Source organism: Orcinus orca, chromosome 11, assembly GCF_937001465.1.
Source record: "Orcinus orca chromosome 11, mOrcOrc1.1, whole genome shotgun sequence".
In the NCBI taxonomy this organism is placed as follows: Eukaryota; Metazoa; Chordata; class Mammalia; order Artiodactyla; family Delphinidae; genus Orcinus; species Orcinus orca.
In genome coordinates this window covers 2,200,007-2,223,634 of record NC_064569.1, presented here as the reverse complement: position 1 = coordinate 2,223,634, position 23,628 = coordinate 2,200,007, and the positions used below count along the sequence as shown (strand labels likewise).

General features: G+C 48.9%; 1 protein-coding gene and 1 pseudogene across 1 annotated transcript in view; one reads left to right on the top strand and one right to left on the bottom strand.

Moving 5' to 3' along the window:
- The window catches only part of WNT5B (Wnt family member 5B), a 94,184-nt gene that overhangs the window by 52,652 nt on the left and 17,904 nt on the right, over nt 1–23,628 (top strand). The gene's annotated exons all lie outside the window — the stretch shown is intronic.
- LOC117196347 (uncharacterized) lies at nt 9,478–9,604 on the bottom strand (annotated as a pseudogene).

Here is a 23,628-nt window from a genome sequence, read left to right as displayed (position 1 = left end):
TGCTGTGGGAAACAGTACGGAGGCTCCTCAGAAACTTAAAAATAGAACTACCTCATGATCCAGCAATTCCACTTCTGGGCATATACCAAAAACAAATAAAAGCGGAGTCTAGACGCACCATCTGTACACCCAAGTTCATAGCATTGTCTGCAACAGCCAAAAGGTAGGAGCAATCCAAGCGTCCCTCACAGATCATGGATAAACACAAGGCGGTCTCCCCATACAACGGAATATTATTCAGCCTTTAAAAAGGAAGGAAGTCCTGTCACACCACAGCATGGAGGGAGCTTGAAGACATCATGCTGAGTGAAGTAAGCCACTCACAAAGAGACAAATACTGTATTATTTCGCTTATATGAGGCATGTAGAATAGTCAGAATCACAGAAACAGAAAGTAGAAGGGTGGCTGCCAGAGGCTGAGGGAGGGGAGCTGTTTGGGGGCACAGAGTTTCAGTTCTGCAAGATGAACAAGTTCTGGAAATTTGTTGCACAATGTGAATGTACTTAACACTATTGAATTGTATACTTTAAAATGGTTAAGGTGGTAAGTTTTACGTTATATATATTTTACCACAATTAGAAATGAAAAGATTTAAACAGAACCAACATTGTGAAATGAAGATGTAAATAAATAGGAAAAATAGGTGAAAATTGTCCTCACGTCAGCAAATTGCTGGAGCACCCCAAAATATTTGTTTACTCTCTCCCAAATTATTAGTTCATTGTATCCTGTAAACAAGGGCTTTATCCACCCCAATAAAAATAAGGGCTTGAGGTCTGGGTAGCTGGAGCCCTCTCCTGAGGATGACTGTGCCCTTTCATGGACAAACTGGAAAAACTCATGCGAAAGAGATGGGGTGCTATTAATAATCGCCCCCGGATGAATGGACACCCCCTCCTTTTACACTGGAAATGCGGCTGCATTTGAAATATGTTGTTTGCAACTTTTGAGTGTTAACTGTAACATATATTTTATTTTTTAAAAATTTTATTTAATTAATTATTTTTTTGGCTGCCTGGGTCTTCATTGCTGCACGCGGGCTTTCTCTAGTTGTGGCGAGCGGGGGCTACTCTTCGTTGCGGTGCTCGGGTTTCTCATTGCGGTGGCTTCTCTTGTTGCAGAGCACAGGTTCTAGGCGCACAGGCTTCACTCGTCGTGGCTTGCGGGCTCTAGAGCGCAGGCTCAGTAGTTGTGGTGTACGGGCTTAGTTGCTCCGCGGCATGTGGGATCTTCCCAGACCAGGGCTTGAACATGTGTCCCCTGCATTGTCAGGCAGATTCTTAACCACTGCACCACCAGGGAAGCCTAACATATATCTTCATATTTTCAGGTGCCCGACCAAAGGATTAGAAATACTTTGATTCAATAACCCCAAGTGTCAGTTATTATTAACAAACACCTTAGGTACTTGTTACCAAGCAGGTAGCTATGACAACCCTAAAATAAAACAAGCCATATTGTAAATGTAGCCATTTCCAAGTACTGAACGCTTGGGAAGGTGGGTTTTCAATCATGTGATCGTTCAGGAAATGTTCCTACAGCTGGTGCGCACGGCTCTGTGCCCTGGAGTAGACAAAGATGCAGAGGGTACGTCTGCTTCTTAGGACTCAGGACCCAGCAACGCGCCACAAAATAATTTCCGTATTATCAGTGGGGTAAGTGCCAATGGAGTGATGGTTATAAATAAAATGTTCTCAGTTTAGAGGACCACTACAGAGAAGCCTCGAATTTGAATAGTGTTGATGAGAGGAAAGTCATTACATAGGGTGGAAATTTATTTAGAGAACAGGCTGGCTTTACCTTACTAGTTTAGGAAAAAATAAGAATGCCATAATAGCAAACATACATTGTCATACATTGTTCTGATTCTTCAGCATTGAAGAATATTGAAAATTTCCTTTTCAGGGAATTCCCTGGCGGCCCGGTGGTTAGGACTCTGCACTCTCACTGCTGAGGGCCCGGGTTCAACCCCTGGTCGGGGAACCAAGATCCCACAAGCCGTGCGACGTGGCCCCCCAAAAAGAGTCACCTTTTCAAAGAATTCTTAGCTTTTTCTCTTTATTCTCTTTCAAGAATAAGAAACTTTATTTTAACTGTTGTCTATCTGGAACCGGAATTTGGCATCTGAAGTCAGAAATTCTTAGTTCATGGTTTGGACTTGGCTACTGTTTTTAGAACAGAGATTGCCTTGGGAAAAAATTATTTTAAATCAGCTGTCTTTCTCCTCGTTTTGCCCCACAATAGAGCTTGGTGCCTCCCACCCTGGGGGCAGTGAGAGGGGACCACTGAGACATTGACTGACCCCTGGGACGGCCCGGGTCCGAGGGGGGCTCCTCTAGGTGCCCGTGACTCGAGGCCCCTTGACACAGGGCTGTTCCCCAGGCGGTGTCCTGAGGAGTTAAGTGTCCCCCAGACTTGCAGCCCAAGTTGTGCGGTGGAGTCCCGGCTCTTCCATTATGCCTGCGTGCCCTCTGGCAGGGTGGCTTCAGCGCTTTGAGCTACAATTTCCTCATCTATAAAGTGAAAAGTCACTCCTGGTCACAGAACTGTGGTGACAACTCATTGAGAAAAACCACGCAGGGGAAAGGGAGGGCCCTCGGGGGAACCTGGCCGTTAGGAGGGAGCTAATAAACACTGTTCTGGTTTTTTCTTTTATAAATGAACCATCAAAAAAAGCCCCACGTGGATGTGCCCCCGAATTGTACAGATACATCCTTACTGAAAGTTAAGCATTTAAAAATGTCATTTCCTGTTTTTAAGAAATGCGCAGGTTAAAGGAGCGGAAACAGCACACTCGCAAGAGCGTGATGAGATGGTCCCTCACGTCGGGGGAGCCCCCTGTCTCTGTGCCCCTCAGTCCCTCCTCCCTGAGTCGGAAAGAGTCGTGCTCCATTCAGAAAAGCAAGAGACAGTCCCAGACTCGGAGTCTGCCAGACACACATCCATCCTTTCTCCTCTGACCTCGGTTTTCATCACCAACTCTCATGCTTTCTTGGGCTTCTCCGACTTGCATGTGTATCAGAGTAACTTCGAAGGTCTCTGAGTCAGATGTCTGGGGGGTGCCGAGAATTTGCACATCCAGTGGGTTTCCCAGGTACTGCTGGAACCTCCCACCCCCTGGTTTTCCTTCTCCTGATTTAAAACTTTTGTGAAATTATACTTCTTGAAGTCTCTCCTTTTTTAGTAAAACACAAATAATATTTAAAATAATTATGTCCCCCCCCCCATCTTTTGCCTTTGAGTCTCTGGTGTGAAGTCCGAAGTTTTCCCCGTGAGGTAGTGATAGAACGTGGGTTTTTAGTCAGACAGATTTGGGGTCAAAACCTTGACTTCATCACTTATCAGCTCTGTGACTTTGGACGAGCTATTTCATCACTTTGAGACTCGGTTTTCTCGTCTGTAAAATAGGACTAGTGATGTTCTTATCTTGGGAGCTGTGTGAGGGTTGAACGGGATAACGCACGGAACCTCCTAGTACGGCTCCTGGCCATCGGCAAAATAGCTGTTGTTTTTTTTTTTCCTTTTTTTGGCCTCATCACGCAGCACGCAGAATCTTAGCTCCGCAGCCAGGGATCAAACCCAGGCCCCTTGCAGTCGAAGCGGGGAGTCTTAGCCACTGGACCACCAGGGAAGTCCCCAGAATACCTGCTATTTATTGCACATTTATTATGTGTTAGACATTCTCTGAAGGTCTTTACGAGTATGACTCAGCTCTTCCTCCCATAGATCCACCCACACGACTGTGAAGTAGGTTCCATTTTCCTGGTGGGGAAACCACGGCACAGAGGTCAGTGCTCCAGACGATCCGGCCCACAGAACCGGGATTTCAACGCCATGGTCTAGACCTAGAGCCGCTTTCTAAACCACTGCTCCGCTGCCCTGAGGATGCGTGTTGAGTTTGTCAGCGCACCTGGCTAGGGTGCAGTTGCTGTGCGACACCAAACGAGGAGTGTCTATGAAAGCAGCAGCTGCTAGTGACTGAGATGCTGACCCGCCATGAACGGTCATGGGCCATGACGAGGGGTGGCTTCCGTGTGCAACGCCTAAGGCCCTGGTTGGTAGACGGCCAAAGTGGGTCTGTGTGTGTGTGTATGAGACACAGAGACTGCGAGGGCGGAGCCTGCGGGCACCACTGTGAGTGTGCTCACTGGGGTGACGTGCTCACGCCTGGCTCCGTCTCCGGGCCTCCAGCGGGACGCCTGGCCGGCTCCGGCCTCACTCAGGCCCCAGGAAGCCGCTTGTGTGTAATTATGTCACCCTCTAGTGGTTACTTCCGTATTAGCCCTTTATCCGAGGAACAGCCCCTCCCTCTAGGTGCAGGTGACCTCTGGGTGAGCAGACCCTCAGGGAACTTGGGGGGGCTGCAGGGGGGCAGTGTTGGGAAAAGAGGAGTGTGGCCAAGGGCAAGGAGAGAAGGGCAGGATCAGAAGAGGGCAAAGTGCTCTGGGAATAAGGATTAGTTTACTCCTGCAGAGAAGGCGGAGGTGGGAAAGGCAGAACATCTGGAGAGAGGAGGGGCGCCTACGCATCAGTTTTTTTAACCTTTTATTTTTAATTGAGGTGTAGTTGATTTACAGTGTAGTTTCAGGCGTACAGCAAAGTGATTCAGCTATATGTACATACACACATATCTATGTATATACGTACACATATATGTACACAACATGTATCTATTCTTTTTCAGATTCTTTTCCATTATAGGTTATTACAAGACATTGAATATAGTTCCCTGTGCTATAGAGCAGGTCTCTGTTGTTTATCTATTTTATACATAGTAGTGTGTATCTGTTCATCCCAAGCTCCTAATTTATCCTCCCCCCACCCCCTCTGGTAACCCTATGTTTGTTTTCTGTGTCTGTGAGTCTATTTCCACAGCAACATGGATGGACCTAGAGGTTATCATATTAAGTGAAGTAAGTCAGAAAGACAAATATTGTATGATATCACTTATATGTGGAATCTAAAAAAGTGATATAAATGAACTTATTTACAGAAACAGAGCGCATATCCATCTTTACCGAGCGCTGTTTCTCGTTTGTGAGCGTGGGTGCTACACCCCGGGCTCTCTCGGGAGCTTCAGTGCAGAGGGCTGGTGGGGTTGGAGAAGAGCTATTTTTAACCAGTTTCAGTTCTCTTTTCCAAGGGAAGTAGGCACAGGCCGTGGGACTCACAAGGGCTGAGTAAATTCCAAACTCTCACCACCTGGGTGGACAGCTGGCTTGACTTCTTCTCCCCGGCCTGAGGCTATGTTCTCTCTGCCGGGAAAGGTCACTTGTGTCAGGATAGGTCTGTCATATCTTGATAAATATTTCAAAGGCAGGGAGGGGATTAAGATCCCTCCTACTCAGAACTGCTTTGTAACTCCGTATCGGGCCTGGGACTCTGCTGTCTGCAGCCTTACGGGGCCGGAGTTTGAAGGTTATTCCCTTCTGGAAGGGAGCTGGCACTGAGCCAGGCTTTGCTGGAAAAAAGCCCTATTGGGATGAACCAGAGCATTTACATTTCTTACATCATGTCAGACCCAGAGGAAGACTAAGGGTCGGCCCTGATGCCGAGTTCACAGCCAGGTCCCCTTTTCTGCCAAGAGGATAGGGTTGAAGGTTTAAAAAAAGACAGCTAGAAACTCAAGGGGTACAAAAGCAAAATCTCACCTTGCTGGTGTTAACCCTTCACACCCCAGAGAAGATAGTTGGAGATAAAAATCGCATCTTTACATCATGGGATCCACAGCTTTCGTGATTGCCAGTCGTTCCCAAAGAGGCCACTAACTCCGAGCGTGGCTTCCCCCCTGTGTCAGGGCATGAAAACAGCACGGAAACCCTGTCCACACTGTCCCTAAAGCTGGAAAAATTTGTCTCAGCTCTGAACTCAGTGAGGTTCTTCGTTTGTTGTTTGCTGTTTATTTTTAAACAGTACTGTTTAAAGCTGAAAAGTTCAGGTAACTCTTTCAAGTTGTCCATGCCTGCTGTGGACCATCAAGAATTCCTTGACTGGGCTTCCCTGGTGGCGCAGTGGTTGGGAGTCTGCCTGTCGATGCAGGGAACACGGGTTCGTGCCCCGGTCCGGGAAGATCCCACATGCCGCGGAGCGGCTGGGCCCGTGAGCCATGGTCGCTGAGCCTGCGCATCCGGAGCCTGTGCTCCGCAGCGGGAGAGGCCACAACGGTAAGAGGCCCGCGTACCGCAAAAAAAAAAAAAAAAGAATTCCTTGATTTAGTTGGTTGCGGGGACTAAGCCGTCAGCATTTGGGCAGAAGAGGGAAACCTAGAGATTGGACGATGCTTCCCTTTGAAGCCTCAAGGGCGCCGTGAGGACGTGTGAGGACAGCACCGGGTTTTACAAGTGGAGAAAACAAGGCGGCAAATGAGAAGTGACCTTCTCAAAGTCATGGGGTCTTTCCTGGGCCCGCACAGCTTCTGGGAACCCCGCACGCAGGCTTGCCTTTGTATGATGTTTCACTAAAACTCTGTGCGTCTGGAAGGATAATCAGACGTGGGCAGAAGTCCACAGACATGGGCTCACAGTGTGGCACTCAGTGACGGGGACGCTAACTGATAAAGCGTAGCAGGCGAGGAAGAGCAGCCACTCCAAACAGCGGCGGTGGGAGCGGCTGTTAAAAGTGCTGGGTGGAGGGCGGGTAAATGAAGAAGTAAGAAATAAATTGTAAAATATCTTAAAAGAAAAAGTGCTGTGGGGAAACGGGAATCCCCACCTTTGGGATCCCCTTTTTGCCTGGTTCTCCATTCTCCCAATTTTATGCATAGATGTTAAAAGTTTGACATACTTTGAAAACTCATATGTAAGCTAAGAAGCTGTCCTAGCAGGCAGAGCGGACGTGAGTGAGCTGCGCTGTGACCGCAGCAGCGCCTCTGCGGCGCTTCACGTTAGAAACGGCCCATCTGCTTCCTTAGGCTACTACCGGCCCATCATAATGTTCCATATAAACGTAGCATTTACTGCAAACACCGCCGGAAAGCCGTGGCTACTACGTGAATTCACATGCTAATATTTTTCTGTGTTCTATAGTATAAGATAGGAAGTGCTTCAGATTTGAGCATTTGTTAATCCTGAACCACCATAAGGAATCTCATGGTTGAAGAGGGGAGGGAACAAATTAGAGGTATGGGATTAACAAATGACTATATATTGATTAGCCAAAGAATTTGTCTGGGTTTTTCTGGAACATCTTAGGGAAAAACCCGAACAAACTTTTTGGCCAAACCAACATAAACTAGAGAAGCAACAAGGATATATTGTACAGCACAGGGAATTACACCCATTATCTTGTAATAACGTATAGTATAATCTGCAAAAATACTCAGTCATTAAACTGTACACCTGAAACTGACGCAATATTGTAAATCAACTATACTTCAATTTGAAAAAAGAAAAAAACAACAAAGAATCCCATGGTTTAAATTAGATCATCTTAAATTATCCTTGGCTCTGGGAGAGAGCAGGTTGTTCTATTCTGATGCATGGATCGTGTTCCACACTGAGGGTGGGAGGTGTTTGTTTTGTTTTGCTTCCCCCCCCCCGCCCGCCCGCCCCGGCCGCGATGTATGACTTGGTCTTGTGGGAACTTAGTTCTGCGACCAGGGATCAAACCTTGGCCCCCAGCAGTGAGAGTGCTGAGTCCTAACCACTGGACCGCCAGGGAATTCTCTGTTTTGTTTTTCCTTAAAAAAAATTTTTTTTTATTCTGTTCATTTAAATTCTAAGACAAAGCTGGAAAAGGGAGAGTTGAAGACCTGAAAATAATATCTTCTGTCATTTGCTATTCTCCCAGGAAAAGCAATGGCTCGCAAAAAAATTAAAAAATAAAAGTTGCAGGGATTAAGTCTGCGGTGTTCTACGTGAGAAAGCACCCAGATTCCATCTGAAAGTTGAGCTGCTTCACACCCCTTTCTAAACAGGAAGGGTGCAAATATATGGTAGCATTAGGTGGGAGTCTGAATGTTTTCTTAAACGTTTCTTAGATGTTAGGGATCCTGAAAGCTTAAACAAGCAGAATATTCCGTCCTGGGTGAGTGCCTGTCAGGAGAATGTTTCCTAGCTCCTGCTGGAGTGGACCTACCCCACTCCCTCCCCTCCCCAAAAAAGAGTAAACTATCTCTAAACATCAAAATCAAATCAACAACAGCAATAAAACAACTTTAAAAAGGCATATCAGAGATCCACCAGATTCTATGCTGCATTTTTCTGCAGCATATACCAGTTTGGTTCGCTTCATGGTCAGACGCATCTGGATCTGGGTGGTGGTTTCATGGGTGGAGACAAATGTCAGTATTCAACAAGCTGTGTATTTAAGATTTGTGTATTTTACTCTATGTGTAGTTTGTTTCAGTTTTTTTTTTTTAAAGCTGTTTGTTTGTTTAAGTCAGAGGGGGCTTAACAGGTCAAGGGAGGTTTACTTCTCTGAGTACAAACGATCACAAGTTCTGTTTATTCAACGGGCCAATCAAACAGGTAGAGATTCTGCGGCGGCTGGAATTGAAAAGGGCCGGGCGCTTTGCCTTAACCCTAACCCACAGCCCTGCAGCCACCCTTGCCCAGTAACTGCCACACCCTCCCTGGACCTTTCTGGCCTGGCTGCACTTGCTGAGCCAGGGCAGGGAGTTTGTCTTTCTGCTCAGTCACATCCCGAAGCCCCTGGTACAGTGTATGCAGTTGGCACTTGATAAATATTCTTTCAGTCTGATCACTTCTCTTTGGTTAATCTGTGTTGCGGGTGGGGAGTAGAGTGAGAGAGAGAGGGAAAGGGAAGCTGTTTTTTAAAGCCTAGACCAGAGACTCTGTGTCATGGGGAGCACCCCGGGACTGGCCAGGAAGTGGGACAGAGAACGCACAGACCTTTCTAGGTCTGCCTCCTTCTTTCAGGATGTTTCCGTAATGTTGGAAAAATACAGTCATTTCACCGTTGCCGTACCGCGCTCCACGCTGTTCCCTATGGAGCCCAGTCGGGTCACATTATACTTGGTGGTTCTGCTGTGCAGTTTTCCATTGTCATTTTGGTTGTCGATACTGGCTTTTCAGGTTGGGTGTGTGGTTTCTCTTGACACAAACACGAGTACCTTTTATCACTGAGATTTTCCTAGGGGTCCGGCCATTTTAAGCTGGAAATTGTCATCGGGATTCGTGTTCACGTTCCTGTGGGTGAAAAACACAGGGCTTTCCGCGGGGCAGGGGATGCAGCCGCTCTGTGCCACAAGGAGGACAAGGGCACCACGGGAAAGCCGTGACACACGTCAGAGCGCCAGACCCAGCTGGCCTGCCAGTCCCTGACACCCCACATGGTGGCATCTGCAAGGGTGAGGCCCTTTGCAGAGGAGCAAGAAGGCTCCCGCCTATGTCCTGGACTTGAACTTGGGGGCACTGGCTACTGGGCGTGAGACCCATCTAATGAGGGTCCTCATTAGAATTTTCCTCTCTGGCAGCTTTTAAAATCTGCTTTTTTACTGAGGTATAACCAACATATAAAATAGGGACCTTGTCACAAATGTGCATCACCCTTGCTGAGGCCATGCTAGTATCGAAGGTGCGCACAGAAGATATAGATCTTCTCTGTGTCTTTGCAATTTTAGTAGATCTGCTGCTGCGGCGGCGGTGAGCACTTCAATCCGCTTTTGTAAACGAAATTTCTAGCTGCTTTCGAAACCCACAGTCTTGTTTCATTTTGCGGGTGGAACCCAGCGGGTGATGTTGGGACAGGGCTGTGGCCACAGAGCATGGTTAGCTCGGGGAAAACAGCAGAGCCAGAAAATGCCCCCTGATTCAACACTTCCGCCCTCTGAGTGACTTCAGCCCATATCCAGTTGCAGAGTCACAGGGTTTCTTTGGCAAAAACACGTTTTTGGGCTAGAGTCCGCCAGGCAAAGCCAGTGTCACCTGGCTAGTGGAGTCTGGGGGCCTGTCTGCCTCACACACGATTAGAGGCATTGTTTGTTCAGGGCTCCTCTGTAGAATGTTTATTCATGGAGAAGGAAAAAGAAGCTCCAGCAGCCCAGCTGGCTTTCCAGATCCTGGGTGGAATTTGTAACCCTGTTTTTCTCTTTCGTCGGATGTGGCTGTCACAGAAAGAGGATAAATATGGACCCCTGCTCGCCGCCGATGCTGTGCTTCCATTGCATTTAACACATAATGAAAGTCAGGTGTGTGCTCAGAGATACGGAGCTGAACCAAGGCGAGGAGTCCTACACTTCTGTCCCCAGAGCTGGTGACGGTTCTGGGCAGGATGCTCTGGCCTCCCTCAGTTGGCCGCTGGCTGAAAGATGTGGTCCTGCTGAAGTGTCCTCATCTTAAAACTAAATGACATATGAAAGAGGAAATACAAATGCCTAGGAATCATCTAAACACGTCTGCCCTTGTGAATAATCAAAGAAATGCAGTTTAAAACGAAATAGTATTTTTTAAAATAAATAAATTTATTTATCTATTTATTTATTTAATTTTGGCTGTGTTGGGTCTTCGTTGCTGCACACGGGCTTTCTCTTGTTGCAGCGAGCGGGGGCTACTCTTCGTTGCGGTGCGTGGGCTTCTCATCACGGTGGCTTCTCTTGTTGCGGAGCACGCGCTCTAGGCACGCGGGCTTCAGTAGTTGTGGCACGTGGGCTCAGTAGTTGTGGCTCACAGGCTCTAGAGTGCAGACTCAGTAGTTGTGACGCACGGGCTCTAGAGTGCAGGCTCAGTAGTTGTGACGCAGGGGCTTAGTTGCTCCACGGCATGTGGGATCTTCCCGGACCAGGGCTCGAAACTGTGTCCCCTGCATTGGCAGGCGGATTCTTAACCACTGTGCCACTAGGGAAGCCCAAAATGAGATAATATTTTTTACCTATCACAAGATGAGATTTTTTTTTTAAATGACACTATCCAATCATCTTAATTAACTTTTGTTATTCAGAACTAAAAATTACTTTAGTGTTTTATTAGGCTTTACCTTCATGAAAGGTTGGAAATTTTTTAGACTATTTTGAAAGCATAATAAATTGCCTAATAGACTTAATAAACCAGTTTAACTGGATTGGTGGACTGGTCAGTAGATGCCAGGGCTGTGAGGGCTGGAAAGGACTTTAGGGCTTATGTGGTTCAGCCCTTCATCATCTCCATGAGACCTCAGGGTTGTAGAGCAGGTGTGTCTGGAGTCCCAAGTATGAAGGGCTAGAACTGCGTTAGGAAAACACAATGTGCTGTTGCTTAGGTCTTGCTGTAGGTGAATAGCTTAAAACAGGATTATGCTTTCTTTTCTTTTTTAATATCTCTAGCATGTTGTGCTTTACTGTCTTTCCAGACAGACAAAATGTCATAGGCCTCAAAAAACGGGAATCCAGGCCTGTTTTCCCATCCGCTCTCTGTCCTTATACGACTGTGTGTCTGGATGCCCTTCTGTATTTTTTAAAAATTTTTGTTAGGGCTTCCCTGGTGGCGCAGTGGTTGAGAGTCCGCCTGCCGATGCAGGGGACACGGGTTCATGCCCCGGTCTGGGAGGATCCCACATGCCGCGGAGCGGCTGGGCCCGTGAGCCATGGCCGCTGAGCCTGCGCGTCCGGAGCCTGTGCTCCGCAACGGGAGAGGCCACAACAGTGAGAGGCCCGTGTACCGCAAAAAAAAAAAAAAAAAAAAAAATTTGTTAGAGTTGATTTACAATGTTACGTTAGTTTCAGGTGTACAGCAAAGTGAATCAGTTATACATATACATGTATCAACTCTTTTTTAGATTCTTTTCCCACATAGGTCATTACAGTGTTGAGTAGAGTTCCCTGTGCTGGACAGTAGGTTCCCATTAGCTACCTATCTTATAGATAGCAGTGTGTGTATGTCAGTCCCAGTCTCCCACTTTATCCCTCCCCACTCTGTATTTTTAATGAGGATTGCCACCTGACCACAATTGCCGTCTCTTCGGTAGACTTACTTAGCAACCATTTGAGCAACTCCAAATACACAGAGGTGTTTACAGTCTGAAAGGGGATTTTTAGAAGTCTATACATGAGTCTAATACAAAGTAGGATAGGCTGTGAAAGTTGGTGTTAGTCAAGCTCATACCAGCTCCTGTCATGAACAAGTGTCCACTGTAAATCGGCTCTAAAATTGTAGAAGTTCATGTCTAGCCCCTGTGAAAACCAAAATGTATGTTCCCTTTTGGCCAGCAGCTCTCCAGGCGGCAACTCCAGGACCTCGGCTTCTTCTGTCTGTGACTCTGGCTTTAGTCCTCCTTGAACCCTCCGTGCTTGTCCACAGGAGGCTGGAAGAAGCAGGGAGCATGGGGTACAGCTTGTGGGGGGTTTTCATGGGCCAGACTCGGGAGTTGCCGACATCATTTCTTCTGACATTGCACGAGGAAGAGCTCAGTCCTATGACCATCTTAGGACATCTGAGCGCTGGAAAATGTGATCGAGCCGTGTGACCAGCCCGTGAGCTCTGCCACGAATAGCTGTGAGGGTCCCAAGTGGGAAGATGTCGTATGGGGTGAAGTAACATCTCAGCAAATAAATGCATAGGTACCCAGGGATGCAGAAGTTATTAATACTTATTTCTACGATTAACTATCATTTTTGTTGATTTTAATAAACGCATCGCTGCTGACTCCTCGCAGGTGTAGACGCACTTCAGGCCGTTTGTGTTTTCAGTTGTGGTGCCTCTCTCGGGTCAAGGACATGTTTGCAACCTGGCCGGATCCAGTGGAGATCAAATCTTCCCCAACCACCCGATGTAGCCTTGGAGAGGAGCCTGAAAATTGTGAGCTCTCCCCAAAGCCACACGCAGACACGCTCCCATCAGTACTTTGTTTAATTTTTATTTATTTATTTAGCTGCACCGGGTCTTAGCTGCAGCACACAGGATCTTTTTTTTTTTTTTCAGTTGTGGCATGCGGGATCTAGTTCCCTGACCGGGGATCAAACCCCAGCCCCCTGCATTGGGAGCACAGAGTCTTAGCCACTGGACTGCCAGGGAAGTCCTCTCCCATCAGTATTCTTAATTTCAGTTCAGCCGTGACCGAAGGCAGGCGGTCTGAGGGCCTGTGCTGGTGGCTGGTCCCCACTCCTGCCATTTGCCGCCCTCACGGCTGTGTAACACAGACCATACGTCCTCCCGTCCTGCCCACGCGGGCTGACAAGCTTCTCCTTCTGCACTCACTGTGTTCCTGCGGGGTTGGCCCTCCCAGCTGGGCCCCAAGCTCTGGGCTGTCACTCCACAGACAGCAAACATCGCCAGCCTTCCTGAGTGCAGATCTGATGCTGCCTCTCTCCTGCTGGAGTGTCTTGGGTGCCCTGCAGATTGCAGACGGAGGCCCAGACTCCTGGAGTGGGGGGTGTCCTGGGGTCTTCAGTCAGGTGGTCCCAGGATGAGGGGGCCCACCTTGCCAGGAATTGATGACTTTTGTTTTTCCTTGAATTTGGGTTTTCTCTCTCTCTCTTTCTCATTCTGTGTTTTCTACAGTTGAATTTTGGACATGAAATTGTTATATGATGTTCTTGTCATTCTCAAAATGCGTTACGTGTTTCTGACCTTCGTCCAGTGGGAAGGCCTCCCTCTCCCATGTCCACCCGTGGGAATCCTGCCCGTCCTCTGAGGGACAAGTTCAAACACCACCTCCATCAGGGCTTCCCTGGTGGTGCAGTGGTTGAGAATCCGCCTGCCAACGCAGGGGACACAGGTTCGAGCCCTGGTCTGGGGAGAACCCACACGCCGAGGAGCAACTAAGCCCGTGCGCCACAACTACAGAGCCCGCGTGCCACAACTACTGAAGCCTGCACGCCTAGAGCCCGTGCTCCGCAACAAGAGAAGCCACCGCAGTGAGAAGCCCGCGCACCACAAGGAAGAGTAGCCCCCACTCACCACAACTAAAGAAAAGCCCGCGCACGGCAACGGAGACCCAACGCAGCCAAAAATTAATTAAGAATTAAAAAAAGGAAACACCACCTCCATCATGAAGCATCCCCTCCTTAGGAGTTAATCTGTCTTTCTTAGGATTAATAATCGGATACACTTACTAGGATAACAGCTGGACAGCCATTGGTACCTCCACTGTGACGTGTTACTCTGCTCAGTATTGGAATCTGGCCCGTTGCCCCGCCCCTGAAAGATAAGAACAATTTCACTCATCTGTGACCAAGACGTAGTAGATGTTCGATAAAATTTAATTGATTTGGAGTCACAGAAAGAACTTCCTTTGAATGACTCTCTGGCATTTTCGCTGGGTCTGACCTTTTTCCTATACTGAGTAGCAAATACGAAATAGCTAGTCATTTAGTTCTGATGATGGGAAATTACTCCCCATGTCATTACTGCATCTGCTTTTCCTAGTGATTAACTGTAAGGATGAGAAGTTACTGGAACAGAAAGTTTATCTCCCTGGCTGGTAGGTGGTGACCCTGGGCCGTGGGTTAGGTTGGCTGCCTTTACTACCCATGTGCCCGTAGTATCTTGCATGTTACCTCTGTTATAGCCCTTACTACACGAAACGTAACTAACTCACAGATTTCAGATGGAGCTTGTGGTTTTGATGATGGTGGTGATGATTTGTTTTACTTGCCTGGCTGCCACTCTAGACCAGCTTGGTCCGTAAAGTCCCTGTGATGATGGAAATGTTCTGTGACCTGAGCTGTCCCCAACAAAAGCCACAAGACCCACGGAATTCCCTGGCGGTCCAGTGGTTAGGACTGCACGCTTCTACTTCAGGGGGCGCAGGTTCGATCCTTGCTTGGGGAACTAAGATCCCGCATGCTTGTGCGATGTGGCAAAAAAAAACAAAAACAAAAAAAGCAGCCACAAGACCCACGAGGGGACTGAGCCTTTGAAATGTGGCCACTGCCACTGAAGACCGGAATGCTTAACTTCAAGTCATTTTAGCTTTTTTTTTGCCGCTCCACACAGCATGTGGGATCTTAGTTCCCCAACCAGGGATTGAACCCGGGCCCACGGCAGTGAAAGCGCCGATTCCTAACCACTGGACGACCAGGGAAGTCCTGAGTCATTTTAACTTTCAGTAGTCACGAGTGGCCAGTGGCTACTGTAGTGGTGATGCTGCATTCCTAGGGGAGTGACATCTTATGGGCCTGTTGTCCTCTCCTGTGTGGCGCTAGGCACTCAGTGGCCTACAGTCAGTACCCGTCGAGGGATGGACACTCGCCAGGGGCCGCAGAATCCAAGGAGCCTGCCGGCGTCTGTGTGCCACCTGCATTCTCTGCAGCCCCCATGAGGCGGCCCAGGCCACACGGCCACCCGGCTCGGCCTCTGTCCTTGCAGCCTTCGCCAGGCCAGGAGGCCACCAGGGAGCAATTTAGCAGGAGGGCTGGGAGCCTGTGAAAGGGGCCTGGCAGAGCCGTAAAAGAAACAGAAGAATCTCGGTGGTGAACTGAGACCCTCAACCTGCCCAGGCTTGAATCGCGTGACCCTGCTTTTTCCAGAGCCAACCGCACAAGTCATTTAATTCCAAAAACCAGAACCTGTAAGACCCCGGGACCTGGCCTGAAGGACTCCAGTGTGACTCTGGTCTGGGGAAAGGAGATGTGGGTATTGTGCTGGCGAAGGGAGGGAAGAAGGGGGCCGCCTGGCTGTGGAGGTTCTCCCCGTGAGGAAGGAAGTGAGGGCTCCTGTAGGGGTGAGCACTTTCTGCCTCTGGTCCCATTAGAAGGATGCTCGACACCTCTTCCCTCTGAGGACCTACCTCTCCCGCAGCACAGTCTAAGGGTCAGTCTGAACCGGGGGACCAGCTAGAGGCGGCGGTGGGCAGACCGCATCACCTAGAGTTGCTGGCAACCAGGGGGCCACGTCCACGTGGGCTGTCAGTCCCGGGACAGTCAGATGCCCCCTCCTCTCCTGCTCTGGGTGGGAGCCCCTCCGGCCGGTCCCTCCTCAGCCATGTCCCTGGTACCTGGCTGGTGGAGGTGGAGGCCCAGGTGTCTGGCATCACCACTGCAGCCCTGTGGATCCAGGCTGCTGCTCCCACTATGCTTTTCCCTGCAGTAGGCATCTCCCGCTTGTTTATAAAAATGACTGAAATAACTATCCTGTTTTTCCAAATGGAAATTGCCCATTTGGGGGGCAGAAGGTTGGCAACTTCAGTAAGAGTTTAAGAGCACAAGAAGACTGGAGAAGATGAGGCAATGACTTAACCGAACGCTCCGTTTCTGGGATGGAACGACGGAATTGTTTAGAAAAAAGAACCAGTGTCTGTAACTGCTTCCAGAAAACCCCATATGTGCAAATCCAGATTTATAAATATTTCAGAATGCTTGTTCACAGGGTAAAATGACTATTATATGTAATATATAAAAATATATGATACATATAGGAATGTTCCTTTAAATAAGAGAGTCACTTACTTAAAAGCTTTTGGGAACCCGACAAGCAAAATGAATGTGTGAAGTAGCCAGGAGAGAGGCGATAGAGAGCAGTGGGGAGTTTGGAAAATTAGCCTGTGTGTCCCCTCCCCCATCCATGAGGCATTTATATGTCAAAAATTTTAAAACTTTACGTTAGTCAAAGAGATTTGATTGGCTGACAGTTGGTGATTCCTGTTTTTAAAAATAGTAAGATTTCCCTAGGTCCTTTTTGTGTGTGTGTGTGTGTGTGTGTGTGTGTGTGTGTGTGTCTGGTACGCGGGCCTCTCACTGTTGTGGCCTCTCCCGTTGCGGAGCACAGGCTCTGGAAGCGCAGGCCCAGCGGCCATGGCCCACGGGCCCAGCCACTCCGCGGCATGTGGGATCCTCCTGGACCAGGGCACGAACCCGCGTCTCCTGCATCGGCAGGTGGACTCTCAACCACTGCGCCACCAGGGAAGCCCCTCCCCAGGTCCTTTTAAAATACGCTTTGGTTTGCAAAAAGAGGAACACATTTACTTGGTAACATAAGATAAACATTTTAATTCTAGTTAGCCCATGGCTTAGAGAGAGGTCATTGGCCTGCAGGTGACGGGGATCCAGAGCTCCATTTATTGCTTTGTTCACTCTGTCCCAACCAAGGAATGTGCAGAAGTGGATGACACTTGCCCAGGTAAATGCTTTTCCCCAGACCAGCAGACCCAGTGAAAGCAGATGACGGGAGAAAGGTGGGAGCACCCAGACATCTCTCCCTTCCCCTCCCCACTCCCCTGAAAACAAAGTCCACAAGTGTGGCTGCCACGCTTCCTGTACCACACTCACCTCTGGCCATTCTTTTCTAGAGCATCTTTTTAAATTAATTTGTCAGGATTCGTGAGGAGGAAAAATTCCTCTTTCTTATCTTGCGATGGACTTTTGCTTGGTACCCAGGGAGAAAACTCTACTTTTCCAAGTGAGGTGAGGGGGAGTCAGCAGGGATCAGCCCCTCTGGGAACCTTGCAGGGACCAGAGTCTGGGGACTTGCACGACCTGCTCCTTGGGTTGCATTGCAGCAGATACAGAGGACACGTTTACACTTCCTGAGGCCCTGGGACCTGGGGAATCATGTTTCTCTGAAACATCAAGAATTAGTCTTTAGGGCTACCCTGGTGGTACAGTGGTTAAGAATCCGCCTGACAATTCAGGGGACACGGGTTCGAGCCCTGGTCCAGGAAGATCCCACATGCCGCGGAGCAACTAAGCCTGTGCACCACAACTACTGAGCCTGCGCTCTAGAGCCTCAACTACTGAGCCCGCGTGCTGCAACTACTGAAGCCCGCGTGCCTAGAGCCTGTGCTCCACAACAAGAGAAGCCACCGTCACGAGAAGCCCATGCACCACAACGAAGAGTAGCCCCCGCTCGCTGCAGCTAGAGAGAGCCGGTGCAGCAACGAAGACCCAACGCAGCCATAAAAAAAAAAAAAAAAAGAATTAGTCTTTAGCGGGGTGGTCTCAGGATCCGGTTGTGTGTGCTGACACCCTGTGCCACAGTTGGGGTGGGTTTGCTCTCTCCTTCCCAAACAGTGGGAAGTTTGTCACTGTGGCAAACTTATCACTGTGAAGGACAAACTCATTTCTCGGTAAGGGCAGTTTTGCATTTCTCTGAAAGGCCACAATTAAAACCTCACCACTCCTACCCACTCTCTACCCTTCACCTCACCCCCAAGACATGATTTGTCCTGCAAGCTAGAGACGCAGGAGAAACGACACAGTGTTTGCGATATAAGGCTTCCCAAGGGGCTGCAAAGAGTAAGGTGGTGGAGCTGGGATTCCCCCTCCAAAAAACCCCAAAACTTACTTATTTTCCTCTCCACCAACTGTTGAGAAATATCACAAAAAGGAATGCTATATGCCTTAAGGCTGAGAGGGTTCATTGGGCAAAGCTTAGAAGGAAGAACTAGAGAGAGACCCAGGGATGGGGAGTGACCCATGGGAGAACTTGCTGAGACTGCCTTAACTGAGCTGAGAAGGAGAACAGTCACCAGGGGACTGTGTAGGAGGTTATGGGACTTTCTGATAAAGTCTGGGTTCATCATTGCATTAATCTCTGGTCTCTGCTTAAGAAAAGATTTTAAAGAGAAAAGTGTCTATGGAGAGAAATGCACGCTGGAGAAACAGCTAGCTACAGGACTAAGTAGCAGTTATTGACCAGCCCCCCCCCCCCAAAAAAAAAAGTAGAGACAGAGGAGATTTTGCCAGGTCCTGTTTCCTGGAGCGAGTGGTCGGGGTAGCTGCTGTTTCTTGCATGGCTGGTCCAGGCCTTGCGCTTGTGTAACCAGCCCACGTGGTTTGCATTGAACCCCCTGAGCCCCTCCCTTCCTGCCAGCTCCACCTGCCCTCCAGCCAGCTGTCTCTGTACCTAAATTTTCCAACGTTCACTGAAAGCAGAGGTTTCTTTTTAAGTGTGAGGACCCTTTTTTAAGTAAGAAAAAAAAGTTATGTGCCCCAGGAGACAAAATAGTTATATTTTCCACTGAGATAGTATATAGATTCCCTCAAATCATTAGGTATTTTCCCATTTAAAAATATCTGTGTTGAGAGAGACAGATATTATATGACATCATTTACATGTGGAATCTAGAAAATAGTACAAAGGAACTTATTTATAAAACAGAAACAGACGCACCAACTTAGAAAATAAACTTCTGGTTACCAAAGGGGAAAGGTGGTGGGGAGGGACAAATTGGGAGTATGGGATTAACAGATGCGTACCACCATATATAAAATAGATAAACAACAAGGATTTACTGTAGAGCACAGGAAACTCTACTCAATACCTTGTAATAAACTATAACGGACATGCGTGTTATTTTCAGTTTGAGGCTGTTCTAGTCTTGACACATATTCTGGTGTGCATGTGGGCAGATTCCTCCAGGAGAGTGGAACTGCTGTGTCTTCAGGAACATGTTTTTAAAATGTCACAGCTTTATTGAGCTATAACTCACATACCATATAATTCACCATTTAAAGTGTATAATTCAATGGTTTTAATATATTCCTTGAATTGTAATATACTAGCGTCATCAGTAGCACTTTTAAGTGAATAAGTATTTTATCCATTACAAGGATGTCCATATACGTAGACTGTCAGAGTGGAAGTACGTGGACATATTTACTCATTTTGGAGACAGTGCTTGGTCTGCGTGTTCTGTGGTTGTGTGGTCTCCAGATATCTTTAGCCCCTAGGGGAGGAGCCACTGGTTCCAGGCATTTCATGTAGAAATTTGCCATTAGAATCCATCCATCCATCCATCCATCCATATATATGTAATTTGAAAGACTCCATGCTTTAATTCGTTGCATATTACTATGAACGGTTCTATGACAGTGGTTCTCACATTTTCTTGGGCATCAGAACCACTGATGGCTTGTTGAAACGGATCGCTAGGCACCACCCTCAGAGCTTCAGATTCAGTAGGTCTAGGTGGAGTTGAGAATCTCTGTACCTAATCGGTTTTCAAGCGTTGCTCATGCTGTTAGTTGGGGACCATATTTCGAGAAACTGGTAGCGGCTGTTACCTTGGAAGTTGGAGGACTGCGTGCGGAAGGAATTCATTCAATCATTCAATAGATGAGATGGGGTGTAAGACACAATCTTTTGGCGGGAAGAGGGCAGTTAGCAGGCTCTTGTAGTAGCTCAGAGAATGGCAGTAGCAATGGAGAGTCAGGAATACATTTTTAAAGTATTAGGGAGCCACAGTCAAGAGGCCTTGACAATTGCTTTGACATGGAGGGTATGGGTGAGGGAGGGGTTGTGAAGGACACCAAGATCTCTGACCTGGATCCGGGAGGAGAATTGGAGGACAGAGAGCAGGCAGGATTGCAAGGAAGAGGTGTAGCCAATCAGTATCTTCATGTCTGTACTTCTTAGCTCTCTAAGAAGACTTACTCAACCATCATTTCATGGTCAAAAGGTGACTGACCCCCCTAAGAAACTAGAAGCGTGTGATCATGGGAGTTTCCCTGGACCACGGATGTTAGATGCTCAGTGGGGATTCAATATCAGATTTCAGAGGGACTCGTAACTTTAACAAACAAGAATTGTTCTGAGTACATTGGAAATTATCGCACTTCTTCTTTATTGCAATATCTCTCGGACCCTTTCAAAAGCAACTTGAAGTTTTCTTTTTGACCAAAGCGCGTTGCTAGGTGCTGTCCTTGCTCTGTCCCTCTCCAGCTCTACATCCTGACGTGGTTGTCCTTGGGCTGATCCGTCCTGCCTTTCAAGTAGGTTTGTCGTCCCTGCTGGACCACAGCGCCTTGGGGAAGCAGCTTCCTACACATTTCCAGACGCTGGATGGTGCTCGAGTCTGAGGAGAAGGTAGAGACGTGGCTGGCGTCTCTGAAATCTCCATCTGCTGCTGACAGTGGTTCCCAAACAAGAGGATAAGGAGCGAAGCAGCTTCTCGCTGGTCGGTGGGCTGCAGCTTGCGGAGGCCTTGGTGTCCCGCCTCCTGTTTCCTTGAGAGCAAACGAAGGCTTTTCTTTCCTTTCAGTGGGGTTCTGTCCTAATGACGGGGAGGAGATGGTGAACAGGATCGTTTCCAGAGCAAAAACACAAAACCATGAGTAAACAGATGAGCACGCCAGCTTCTTGTGTGTTACGTTCAGAGCTGCTGCAGACACTCACAGGAAGCTGGGGAGGAGGACGGAGGGCCCTTCTCTGGAGCGGGCGGTCAGTTGAAGATGTGACCTCAAGGACAGAGGAGCCTGCCCTGCACAGAGAGAGGAGAAGCTGGTCCCGAGGTCAGCCAAGTGCAAAGGGAGAAACCGTGGGGACGGGCGGAGGCAGGCCTCAGACAGCTGGGGGTTCCTCCAGCAGAGTGGAAACCAGGAGAGGGTGGGAGGCCCGGCCCGGGGGGGGGCTCTTGAAAGGCCTCGCGTATGTGTTGAGGAGCTCCGACTTCATCCTTTAGGAGACGGGGAACCTTTCTTTAAAAAGCAGAGAAGTCTCTGGTCAATTTTGAGTTTTAAAAAGAGCTCCTTTGGGACTCCCCTGGCGGTCCAGTGGTTAAGACTCCACGCTTCCACTGCAGGGGGCACGGGTTTGATCCCTGGTCGGGCAACTAAGATCCCACATGCCGTGTGGGGCGGCCAAAAAACATTAATTAATTAAAAATAAATAAATAAAATGGAAAGAGCTCCTTGGCAGCCGTATTCGTTGAAAGGCAATGCAGTTTTCCACCATCAATGTAGGGTCTTCTCCTCCCGAAGACACAGTCCCTTGGTCAGCATCCCTGTTACGAGCCATCCGAAACTTCTTTCCACTTTCTCCCCAAGCCTTGCATTTCTTCGCGTAAGCACGTTGCTCCTTGCCTCTGCGCCCCTCGCCCCTCACAGGGTCTGTCTCCCGACACTCATCTCAGCCTGGCTGGGACCGCCCATCTCAACGTAAACACCAGCTCTCTAAAACCATCATTCTTTTTCTTATACATCAACTATCCTTCAAATAAAAGTGAAAAAAATCCTATTATTCTATTTTAATTTCTCCAGCTTTAAACAACGTGTTCTCAATCCATGTATCATTCTGTTTGGGGGGGCAAGTCTGCTTTTTTTCTCCCACAAGGCTGCGTGTGTGAGTGTGTGTGTGTGTGTGTGTGTGTTTATACTAGTCACTTTGTAATCAGCCTGTATTTTATAAACGTTGCTTTCGGGGCTACTTCCTACAAATCAGGATGTTGCCCTCGGACAATCTTCCTCTTGGTGAGAGGGCAGTGGTGAAAAGCAGGGAGGCAGAGTAGAGAAGGCCTTTGCTCCGGGGGTGGTACGTGATGTGTTCAACCTGTGTTTGGGGAAGAGGGGAAAGGTCTCGATTCCAAGCCAGGGTCTCCCATTCAATCGCTGTAGGACCGAGTTCCTGGGCCCCTCCATGCCTTGGTTCCCTGTGGTTTCCCTGCTCAAAGTGAGGATAAAAATAGCCTGTACCATAGCATTTTAGTGACGGTTAAATGAGGAAAACGGGTGTAAAACATTTGGCTCAGTGCATGTAGAAGGTGTTTAATAAATGCTCACTAGTATTAGGTATTGTCCCTGGCCGTCCATCAGGAGCTGTTTATTGACAGGTGTACGTACAGCAGGCAGGATGGGGCACCCAGGAGAAGGAGGGGGGCACGTCCTACCTTCAGCAAACGCTGGGCCTACCGGAGAAGCAGGAACACACAGAGTCCCAAGGCAGCGCGTGCAGGCTTGGCGGTGCAGGCTGGACACCATCCTCCAGGGGCTGAGGAAACGCCGGGTCAGTGGAAAGAGCCTCCTGGCACTGCATTAACCAAAGGCAGCTTTACGGAGGAAGTGAACCTTGGTGGTGGACTTGAGAGTCGTTTGAGGTTTGATTGCTGGAGAGGCAGAGGATTAAGATGAGGTCTTGGGTGGGGAAGCAGGGCTTGTTCTCAGAGCAGGAGGCTGCAATAGGGACCCCGTGGCGGGAACTTCAGGCAGAGGGTTGGGGGGTAGAATGAGGCCAGGTTGGGAAGTTTCGGGGGCTCAAGGGCTGGTAACCACCGTGAATTTTCAACCAAGGAAACATTATGATGCACAGTCAGTGCTGCAGGAAAGCTGGTGTTGGAGCCCCGTGGGTTAGACAGCAGAGAGCACCTCCTGGAAAGCGGGGAAGGGGGATGACGGCACCTGCATTGCAGGAGGTGTCGTCGGGTGTCCTGTGGTCCATGAGGAGCCTTTCTCTGCAGAGGTGGAAATGGAGTGGCCAGGTTGGCTGGGGGATAGCGGGGAGGGGAGGGAAGGCACAGGCCTGCAGCTCTGGTACCCCCCCCCCCACCGCCCTGCAGAACTCCTGGGACCAAGGGCAGCACTTGGACAGCAGCCAGGAGTTCACACAGGGACCGAGCTTGTCTACCTGCTGTGCCAGGACTGTTAACAAAATTGCAAATGACCTTTGAATTACAAGGCTCCTCGCTGGGTCGCACAGTAAGAAGTAGCCAGTGGCGACCTGGAAAAGGTCCCTGCAGGTTTTTCTTTCTGGGTAGGTTTCCGGTGGGGGGGGGCCCATCTGGGGCCAGGGGGCAGGTGTGGGAGGTGACATCACTTCCTAGGGGACACCTAAGCTGCTTGAGTCCTCGGGCTCTGGGGGAGGCCAGTCCTGAGCAGGCAGGGGTGGTTTTGTGAACAGCCAGTGACCTTGGCGGGCGCTTGTCCCACGGGTGGGGTTTTCTGTGGCATCACTGCTCTCGTGTGTGGACAGCAAGGAGACGCCCCTTCAAGGGCGGAGCTGCTGCGTCGGCCCCAGCCCCCAAGCCCCTCTCTGGGTCTCCCA